This window comes from Spea bombifrons, chromosome 2 (genome assembly GCF_027358695.1).
Source record: "Spea bombifrons isolate aSpeBom1 chromosome 2, aSpeBom1.2.pri, whole genome shotgun sequence".
In the NCBI taxonomy this organism is placed as follows: Eukaryota; Metazoa; Chordata; class Amphibia; order Anura; family Pelobatidae; genus Spea; species Spea bombifrons.
Window position 1 is genome coordinate 67,728,755 of NC_071088.1, and position 11,696 is coordinate 67,740,450.

The following is an 11,696-nucleotide window of genomic DNA, read 5'->3' on the forward strand; positions in this document are numbered from 1 at the left end:
GGACACCCTATTTAATAGTCTCACTTTGTCATGTCATACCCCCAGAGCGCAGGGATATGACATCACATCCAGGTCCTTCCTGTCTTAAATGTGCCTTGTAATGGATCCCAATGCCGAGCCGGCACAAGTGTAAAGGGGCAGGTTGGGTAGATCTTCCTTGTAACCAGCCCTTTAAGCAGTGGCATAACGGAGAGGCGCGCAGATCGCCCAAGAGGGCAATTTGTTCCCCGGTTTGGCGGCAGGGGGGTTGCCTCCCCAGAATATATTGCTAGGTTATAGTTGATCTAAAATATTTTATTAGACTTGATAGACTGCACATTAAGTCTTCAAAGCTAGTTTCCAACCTAATGAGATTTTAATGATAGTGACTTTTGGCACTATTAGTCCATTTAACAGATAAATGTTAATATGGTGGAGATCGTCATAGATAATCAGCCTTCATATTTCCAAGAAATCTTGTGCGCAATTCAAAAATATATAATTACAGTTGAAAGGATTTAAGGCACAAGATGGTACAGCATTTCTAAGTTTGAGCAACAGTAGAATGAGGATTGTAGCAGTGTATAAATGCTGGGAATAATATTAAAACAGAGAGAAGAGTTTTTAAATAATAGTGCTATTTCTGACTGTAAGCGTTTTCTATTTAATTAAATTTTTGCTTCTCTGTACGTTTAATGAGTAAAGCTTTATATTAATATAGGACATCAAACAGAGGAACAATTGTGTTTTAATCCTTTTTGAAGCTTTTTAATTCTCACAACTTTTTGTATGTTATTCAATAATACAAGATACAAAGTGGTGGAAACTTGTATGTGCTTGAAAAATAAAGCGATCTTGAGATTTTTTATACGCATAGTTTGCAGCCACATTTTTTTATTAAAAATCAGATAATTTTTCTACATGGACAAGGCTGGTGTTTTTTTCCAAGCAGTAATTATTTTAAAGATAGGTTCAGGCACTTATAATGAATAACTGTTGATTCATAGAAATACTGAGTCTGACAGACGATAAGAACCATTCGACCCATCTAGTCTGACCATTTTTCTGCTGTAAACTCTCAAAACATAACCAGTCCTTGTTCTCATCTTAGATTTAATATAGCAAATATGCCTACATCATGCATATCTGAATTCCCTTACTGTATTAACCCAGTACAACTTCTCCTGGGAGACTGTACCACCCACCCACTACCCTCTCAGTAAAGTAAAACTTCACCTAAGACCTTCTAGGTTTAGATTATGACCTCTTGTTCTATAATTTCACCTCCTTTGGAATCAACTTCACTCCTGTAATTGGTTAAATCCTTTTATGTACCGTATTGGCTCGATTAAAGGCCGCACCCGAATATAGGCCGCACCCTAAAAGATAAATGCTTTTCTAAAGAAAAAATTTTCTTGGAAAAAAAAAATTGAATAGATATGCTGCCACTCTGTCCCCCCAGATATGCTTCCACTCTGCCCTCCCCCGAGATATGCTGCCACTCTGCCCTCCCCCGAGATATGCTGCCACTCTGCCCTCCACCCGATATATACTGCCACTCTGCCCTCCCCTGAGACATGCTGCCACTCTGCCCTCCCCCGAGATATGCTGCCACTCTGCCCTCCACCCGATATATACTGCCACTCTGCCCTCCCCTGAGACATGCTGCCACTCTGCCCCCCGAGATATGCTGCCACTCTGCCCCCCCGAGATATGCTGCCACTCTGCTCTCCCCTGAGTCATGCTGCCACTCTGCCCCCCCCGAGATATGCTGCCACTCTGCCCCCAAGATGTGCCCCCCCCCCCGGGCCAGCAGGGGACATCTACGCAATACGCATACTTCCAGTGCCGGCACGGGAGATTGTCTAAGCGCATCGTGCAGACGTTCACCAGCTGCGGCGATGCGCGTAAATGGCCGCACCCCCACTTTAAAGACTTAAAGTGGGGGGAAAAGCGAGGCCTATATTCGGCAAATATGGTATTTAAATGTTTCTATAACATCCCCTCTCTCTTCTCCCCACTCATCCAAGCTATACATATTGAGATCCAGGGTCAGATTAAGAAGCTTTGGGCCCTGGAGCAATTGTACAGGAACAGCCCTTTTTCTGGATTTCCTGCCTTTAGCAAGCTCTTTTCTCCCCCTTTTTTATTGCTGTTTGCAGTCTTTTTTTCCTTCCATTCTTTTTTTGCCCTATCTCTTTTTTGCACTTTACTTGCTGACATATTTCCCCTACCTTTAACTCCCCTTATTCTTTTATCTTGATTGTATGCCCCTTCCATTCTATTTCTAACTTATATTCTGCCCCACCACACACACATATATAAATATATACATATACATCATATTCCACAATATACTTATACACATACATGTACACACACACTATATGACAAAAGTATTGGGACACTGACCATTACTCCAACAGGGACTTTAATGACATTGTATTCTAAATACATAAACATTAATATGATGCCCCCCCCCCTTGCAGCTATAACAGCTTCCAATCTTCGGCTTTCCACAAGATTTTGGAGTGTTTCAGGCACCGATGTTGGATGAGAAGGCCTAGCTCGCAATCTCCGTTCCAGTTCATCCCAAAAGTGTTTGATGGGGTTGAGGTCAGGGCTCTGTGTGGGGCAGCCAAGTTCTTCCACACCAAACTCATCCAACCATGTCTTTATGGACCTTGTTTTGTGCACTAGGGCCCAGTCATGCTGGTATAGAAAAGGGCCTTCCCCAAACTGTTCCCGTAAAGTAGGAAGCATAGCGTTGTCTAGAACGTCTTGGTATGCTGAAGGGGACGTGTAGAATTGGACTTGCTCCTAAATGTACTCACCTAAACCGCACTCGAAGACTCACAGATAAGAAGTGACTGACCACAGTTACATCTTCGCTGTCCTATTAACTTTCCCTGTTGATAGTTTGTACTCTAAACACGGCCTTCATTTCAGCTTTTGTTGTCCTGCAACAGGATATCCTTATGACGGTAAACCAAGAGTGCACAAATTTGCAGTCATGGAAACTGGTATTACTTTAATACTGGAAGTAATATTCCATGTTAGGGGTAATCAATTGTTATAACTTTGACTAACTATAACTGACTTCTCCCTACCAAGGTTGGTTTTCTAAAACAAAAGTTACAAGGCCACTCAGTTTGTTAAACAACACTGTACAGGCTTAGGTTTACTGTTTGTTCATTAATGTCCCATGGGAACTAAGGTCTGGTGCATTCCAGGGGTGTAACATAAGCTCTTGAAGCCCTGTAAGGGCCCAGATCTTAAAGAGCCCCAAGGCTTCTTGGTGTACAAATACGTCCTTTCATATTGACATTTGATGTGATGGTATCAGTTTCCAAACCTCCCAACAGTCTTGGTTTTCAGGGACTGTCCCAATTAGTAGCTCAACTACCCCGTTTTTGCTGGCATCGGGAACATGGGCTGGCTGGTAAGGTCATCTGATCTCTCCTGACTGGCCCAAGAAGGTGAAATGAGGGCCAGTGCTATAGCAACATAGATCTCAATTAAAGCTCCTTTTTTTGCCTCATCATGATATAGCATCGTAAAGTTGCAATCTGGGCAAGGGGAGTGAGTGTTCACATGTGCCCACTTCTGGCCCCACTTCTGACCCAAGCCACACACCCCAAAATTTCAGTTGTCCAAATCTGTGCTGCTAACAACCAAGCACCTATACAATTTTTAGCAAAACAGCTGACATAATATATAGTTGATATTAATGACATCATATAATCCATCTAAAGGCAGGTGCACGTTAAAGTAACTCACATATAATGTATATTCCAGCTGGTTGACATTTCTCATGGTTCAGAGAAATTCCGCTTTGGCTGTAATGTCACATACTTTTGTGTAAATTAGCACTTGCCTATTATTGTGAAATATTTTTTAAAACTTTTTTTATATTTTTTCTTGTGTGTGCACCTTGTCTCTCATTGTTACAAACTTTCTGTATGAGGCAAATCGTGAAAGGCAAAAGGAACAGACAACTTGTGCATTCCCTGTGAAGAATATTTCCACTAAATATCAAAAACATAAAGGGACACTATCTATCACATCCATTTTATGCATTTACTTGCTGAGCGGTGTTTGTGTGGTCCCCTGTTGCAGATGCAGACCCCCCCCCCATTTGCATTTGCCCATTTTCACAACCCCTATCTATTTGCCATTCAAGAGATGGACTTCTAACGAAAAGCATGATTTACCATGCACACAGGTTTTAAGCATTGTCAAAAGGGGTGATGCATGGTCAAAAGTAGGTGGGGCTATTTTAAACCCCTCCCTTCATGCTTCCTGTAGCACCCAATATATAGACCACTACGTTGTAGTTTAGCCTACAGAGTCAGACTTACAGCATAAAGTGGTTGGGTTAAAAGTTCAGCTCTAACTATACTACAGGGTAATTTCTACACAACATGCGTGTCCGTGTGTATCGATCCCACAGCTGCACATTAAAGCACCGTATCTGGAGTGGCAGCAATGTTAAGTGACCTGTGCAGTCTGACCAGTCCAGGCATGGTACCCATTGGTAAAGCTTAAAGAACCATAGTGTAAACATTGTCTTAATAAGAGAAAGACATTTCCTGTGAATCAACAGCATGGAAAAAGGTATGTATGTGATATGCAGGGGATAACGACAGCCTGGAGAGAATTTAGTAATGAACAGAATGTTATGAGTGCGGAAAAATAAAAATGTGTAATTATTATTGTGAGTTATACGTGTTTCAACATGGATTCTTAATGTAATCCTTAAGGGTAAAATCAAGCAATGCAAGGAATGAGACCAATGAGAGACAACAGTCTATATTAAAGGTACACTCCAGTAATCATATGGACTTATGATAGCTGAGAACTCCTTCTAAATTTGTGTCATTCTGCAGTTCCGCCTCCCCCATATGTATTTGCCCCTTTCCTGTCCCCCACCTATTTGATGGAGGAGGTGATGTGTTCAGTGGAGCACAACTCATGATGCATGATATAATTATGACCTGTCAGCTCTAGCACTGGCCTGACACTCTAACCAGACCCCCATGCACCATGGAGAAGACTGGGAGCTGTTCTGATTTTGCCAGGAGAGTCACGATTTTTGAAGCACTGTCCCGGAAATATTTTGTCCCGGCATATGTGTCTTTCACTTCTCTCTCCTGTGAGGTCTTACAGACAAAAAGACAGCAGAAAGAAGACAAAAAAAGAAGAGAAGAAAAAGAGGCAAGAGAAGTGGAGCTGCAGGAAAGGAGACAGGGACTTCGAACCGGTTGGCAGAGAGGGTAGCGAGACATTGAGGGAGAGAATGTAAGAGAACAAGTGAGAGAGTGAGAAAGCGATAGTGAGTGTGAATAAGAGCATGAGAAACAGCATGAGTGAGAATGTGATAGTATTTAACAGAGCATGAATTAAAGTGAGCAAGAGTATGAGAGTGATGGAGCGAGGGAGTGAGAGAGCATGAAAGAGCATGAGTGAGAGTGTGAGTGACCATGAGTGAGAGTGTTAGAGAGCATGAGTGGGTGCTAGCATGAGTGACACTGTGAGGGAATGTGTGTGAGAGAGCATGAATAAGAGTGAATGAAAGTGTGAAAGAACGTGAGAGAGACTGAGACAGAGTGTGAGAGAATGTAAAAAAGAGTGATTGAGATTGTGAGACAGTTTGAGAGTGGGAGCATGTAAGTGGGAGTGTGAGAGAACATGAGAAAGTAGGAGTATAAGACAGAGTAAATAAGAATGAGTTAGTATGAGACAGCGTAAGAGAGTGAAAAAGTAAGAGAGTCTGGGAGTGTTAGATTGAGTGAGAGTGTGAGAGAGAGCATGAGTAAGTGTGTGAGACAGCGTGAGTGAGAGTGTGAAAGATTTTGAGTGAACCTGAGATTATGATAATGATAGAAGATAGGAGCTATGCTGTGCCACAATCAATGTCTGGCTCAGTATATAGTGATAGGAGTTATGGTGTACTACCATCTGTGCTGGCTCAATATATAGTGATGAGTTATGGTGTACCACTATCAATGCCTTGCTCAGTATATAGTTGTGATGGGACCCCTGTACCCTGACTGGGTACTCCTGCCAAACCTTGCTTGCTTCAGCCAGGACACCAGCGATTAACCCCTTTAGCGCCAAACAGGACGTCTTGAAAAGAGCATATAATCAATACACATTTGAATTAATATAGATCAGAAACCAACAAGTAGCTATCCCGTACTCACATCTTGTACATGATGGCTGTGAGAATTATGGTTGTAACTCAGTAACATTTTGAAAGCTAACCAAAAGTATTTTGGCACCTCTCCTAATTACTGAGTTTCGATGTTTTAGCCACACCCATTGCTAACAGGTGTATTGAAATCAAGCACATAGGCAGCCATCTCCATAGACAAACATTGGCAGCAGAATGGCTTGTACTGAAGAGCTCAGTTCAATTTCTGCCTTGCTAGATCTTCCACGGTCCACTGGGGAATGCTGAGTGGGGATGCTAAATGTTAAAGGGCGTAGCTACAAAGTTCCAGAAGCAACATCAGCACATGCATTGTGTGTCAGGAGCTTCATGAGATGGGTTTCCATGGCCTATCAGCTGCTGTCATACCTCTGTCATGACCTGCAAATAAGTGTCCTGGAGCCGGATTGGCAAAGTTATGTAAGATCCAAGATGGCAGGCGTGAGCAAGAGGATACAACATCTCCCTGCCTCTTAGATATTGACAGGCACCTAGTAGATACGGGGCAGCACACCACACTACAATGGCCCAGCCAAAGTCCGGACCTCAACCCTATTGATATTCTGTGGCAGGACATTAAGAGAGCTGTGCATAAACAAATGTCCGCAAACATTAATTGACTGAATCAATGTTGTAATGAAGAGTGGGCCAAAATTCTGATGTGGGAGACTAGTCATACAGAAACCGATTACTTCAAGTTATTGCTTTTAAAAGTGGTTGTACAAGCTATTGAATCATAAGATGTATTTAGTTTTTTACACATGGCTTCTCAATTTTGGTTTTATTTTTGTTGTTCATGTGCTTATCTGAGGTTGTATTTACCTCATTTTTAGACCTGCTAAGGAACAGATGATTGTTATTATGTCCTGTTATGCAAAACCATAGACTTCAAAGAGGGTGTACTTTGTTTTTCAGAAGACTGTACCTGTGCCCTTTATCTCTAGATTTCCTGAACCTTGAGGAAGCAGGACCACCTGCAAGACCCTTGGTCTAAAGAACATTTTGGTGGCCCTCTAAGCTTTCGGATATAGAAAGGCTACATTACGTCCTATTGCGTTTGTGCTCAATCCAAGTTGCCTCAAGTCAAGCCGCATGATTTCTTACAACCTTGTTCCATACCTTCTCGACCTTGGTCTGCTTTGCCTATGGATTTCATTGAAGATCTGCCTCCATCCAACCATTATATCATTACCATGGTGGTTATGGACCACTTAACGAAAATGGACCATTTTATACCTACCGGTAAAATACCCACATCAGCTATAACAGACAGGCAGAGAGCAACAACTATACCCTGGAACAATTTTTCCTCTCTCCTTCTCTGCTACACTTCTTACGCACAAAAGGAGTGTACTCGCCTTCAATTGGACAAATTTGCCTATAACAACCAAATACACCGGTCAATCAACATATTGCCTTTCTATGCTGGTATACATCCTTCCGTACTTCCTGGCACCCCAGTTGAGGAACTATCTAGCCATCTACCACCTTTCTCATTCCTTCCTGTTCTCATTGCTTCCTGTTTTTTTTTTTTTTTTTTTGCATATGCTGGGGATCCTAACTCTGCTCAAGGTAAGAGGAAAGGATGAGTTGTTATGGATGAATTTGATAGGAATAAAGAGTAATGTGTGATAGCTGGCTATGATGGGTGTGTTGTGTGATAGCTGGCTGTGATAGGAGTGGGGTGAAATGGGGATTAGATTGATGGCTGGTTGTCATAGGTGTGGCATGTGATTGGAATGAGGCATGATGGGAGTGATGGGAGTGACACGTAATATGTGTGGTATTAGTGAGTGAGTTGTGATGTGTAAAGAAGACAGAAAGAAAGAAGAAGAAAGGAAGAGATAAGGGGAGAAGAGAGAAGAAAGTGAGAGAGAAGAAAGAAGGTTAAGAAATTAAAGAGGAGAACTGAAGCGGGAGAAAAAATTAAGAAATCGAAAAAGAAGGAAGAAGAATCGAAAAAATGTAAAGAGATAGAGAAAGTGAAAAATGAAGGAGAGAAGAAAATAATGAAAAATATAGAGAAAAAATTAAGTGACAAAAAAGAGAGATCGAGAGGGAGAGAGAGAGAAAGAGAGGAAACTAGAAGAAAAAGGAACAAAGAGAAGGAGAGATGTGAAATAGAAGATGAGTGTGAGGTGTGGGAACTGGATGTGATGGGCGTGAGGTGTGATGGTTAAATGTGATGGCTGGTAGGATTGCCGCTGGCCATAGAGAAGAGGTGGAGCTGTGGAAAAGGAGACAGGGACATGTAGCCGTTGGGTGTAGAAGGTAGGGAGACAATGAGTGAGAGAGTGAGTAGGAGCAAGTGAGAGTGTGAGTAAGAGTAGGATTGTGAGAGCATGAGGGAGAGTGTGAGTCAAAGTGAAAAATCAACAAAATGCAAACAAAATGATGATGGGAGATAGGACTTTTGCAGTGCCATCATCAATGTTTGGCTCAGTATATAGTGATGGGAGTAATAGCATACCACAATTAGTGCCTGGCTCAGTATATAGTTAGGGGGAGTTATGCTATACCATCACCAATGTCTGTCTCAATATACAATGGTAGAAGTTATGCTGTACCACTGTGTTTCTTTGGCTAGCTATATATATTGATAGGAGTCATGTTCAATCTCGTAGGGTCATGCAACATTTAATATCTCTATCCTTTTTGTGTCTCCACCCTTGCTTACCTACAACTATGACATTTTTTTTGAGCCCTAGCAACAACTCCTGAGAGGATCTCTAGCAGGGCACCTCCTCTCCCCTCACCAGTCCTCTCTCTGTAGTGGCAGACAGGCAACCTCTCGCACTCCCTATATGTATGCGGAAATCAGAGTGTCGGGGTGACCTGACCTCCTGGGGCTCAGTGAGGGAAGAGTGGCTGCGAAAGGAGCCCTGACTGAAAGGAGACCTAACACTCTGAGCGGAAACCACTGTGGGTTTAATCTGGGTGCTGGGGAAACCTGTGGATACAATCTGGGAAAATCATGTTTCTGTGTATAATCTGAGTGCTGGGCAATTCCTGTGGGTGCAATGTGGGTGCTGTGGCAAGTCCTGTTGGTGCAATCTAGGTGATGGGGCAAATACATAGGCGTGCACTAATGTAGCTGGTGCAAGTTCTACAAATGCATTTACCATGCATTGATTTACCATGGGATTGACATACTATTGTGCCCCAGGCCCTGCGCATGTGGCGTTAGGATGTCTCACTCGGAAAACTGGTGTTTTTTTGGGTGTTGGGGTGGATTGCATGCTAGGTAGCATTTGGGGCCCAAGCAACTGCTTGCCCAGGGTCCAATCAATATGATACACAGCCCAAATGACAGCCCTGTTTTAAAGTTCTCATTTTCATTCTGTTTAAGCCGACACAATTCAGGTACAAAGTTTTAAATGTGCTTACTGCTACCGTAGCAATCACTAGTATAAAGTTGCTGTTTGGATGATTTTACTGGTGGCTACCATAATAAAGATCACATTTAAAACCCTTTTCTTTTTTTAAATTCTGCTGATGCTGCTGAAATTAATAGGTCGAGTCCTTGAATACCTGTCACTGTGCCCTAAACCGGACAGAACACTTTGACAGGTCACTATTGCATAACACCTGCACAGTGAGATTCCAATAAAAAACAAAGATGCTACAGTAAATTATATCACACACTGGGTTAGATATAACATATGCTAAAATGTTTTACTGTTTTTTTTATATCCCTAATTGCATTAATCCAGAAAAAAATTAGCAGATGCTACTTTTTCCTAGAAGGGGGAAAATTCTCTTATGACCCCAAGAACAATCAGAATACTAATTTCATCAGCAACTTCTAGATTACTATGTTCACCCCTTTCTTGCCAATAATCTGCTTATTCTTAAACTCAACAGTACCTCTGGTCACCAACTCCATAAAAATTGCATTTCATAGCTTGCATGTCTCTTAAAAGGAGGGAACCCAACTCCTTCAGTCACTTTCTCTACCCCTGGTGTCCCTCTTTTTTTTAGCAGCATAGAAAGTTGGGTATGAGTATCTACAGCCTTAAAGGTGACCATAAAATGTACACTATATGGACAAAAGCATTGGGACACCTGAACATTTCAATAACAGGGACTTTGATGACATAGCATTCTAAATACATAGACATTCATATCTAGTTATGTTAATATATAGCTTCCACAATACTGGGAAGGCTTTCCACAAGATGTTGGAGTGTTTCTGTGGGAATTTTTGCCCATTCATCGAGTAGAGCATTTGTGAGGTCAGGCACTGATGTTGGACAAGAAGGCCTGGCTCATAATCTGTGTTCCAGTTCATCCCAAAGGTGTTCGATGGGGTTGAGCCCAGGGCACAAATGCTCTACTGGTTGAACATGCAAAAATTCCCACAGAGACACTCCAAAATCTTGTGGAAATTCTTCCCAGAAGAGTGGAATCTGTTATAGCTGCAAAGAGGAGACCAACTTCATAATAAATGAAATAATCCAAGGCCAAAACATAAGGACTCTCAAAGTTCAAGTGATGTTTTAGAAGCAACAATATTAACACTAACTTTATATGTAAGTCTATGTAAATTCTGTGAACTCCTTTTATACCCCCCTTCCACACACAGTGAATATGCAAGTGTCAGGCAGCGACAGTAGCAGAGTGTCACAGCGGTGCACCAGACAACTGTATTCACAAGCAGCTCAGCATGCAATTCAGTGAGAAAGTACACTATTCAGGCCAATTATACTGAGAACCGGCATCTGACAACTTGTCAGTGACACAGGTCACACAGTTTCAAACATCACCACGTGGCGCCTAATAAATAAACAAACATAACCTTTGGATCAATGTGATGATGTGTCTGAGGGCAAAAATAGACACACATAGCCAGATACATTAACACTCAAGATATTGCACAAATAAAGATTACATGGTTGTTATGGCTGTATATATATATATATATATATATATATATATATATATAACCTTTGAAAAATAAAATTATGGAGCTATGAAAAATTAATAAATAATAATAAATACTCCATTTAATATTAGAAAAGTTTATGTGACCTAGTGGAAATTTTCTGGCCTGTATTTCAGCTGCAAAGTACCTGATTACATCATTTGTGACATGTTAGAAATGTTTCATTAGCACATGAGCAAGGCAAAGTTGTTGGTCAAGGTTCCCCAATAAATATGTTGCGGCTCACACTACTGTTGCATAACGATTAAAGTGCATCTGTAAAAAAAAAAAGAAAATAATATAAAAAATGATGTAATGTCATGTATTTTACCTATACAGTGTGCTAGCCACTTTCCTATGAAACGTACAGACTTTGAAGGTTACGGCTGTTGTCTCTGTGGCATCATGTATGGCTGCACACACTTATCCATGTAATGCTCTGCTGTGTTCTTTCTATACTCATTTATTCCCTTTTTTGTGCAATCCCTACTGGTAAATGTATGTTGGGCACAACTGGATAGTGCACATTGTCTATTCTGTGTTTTGGACCAGTGTATTAATGACCAGTTTGGCTGGGCT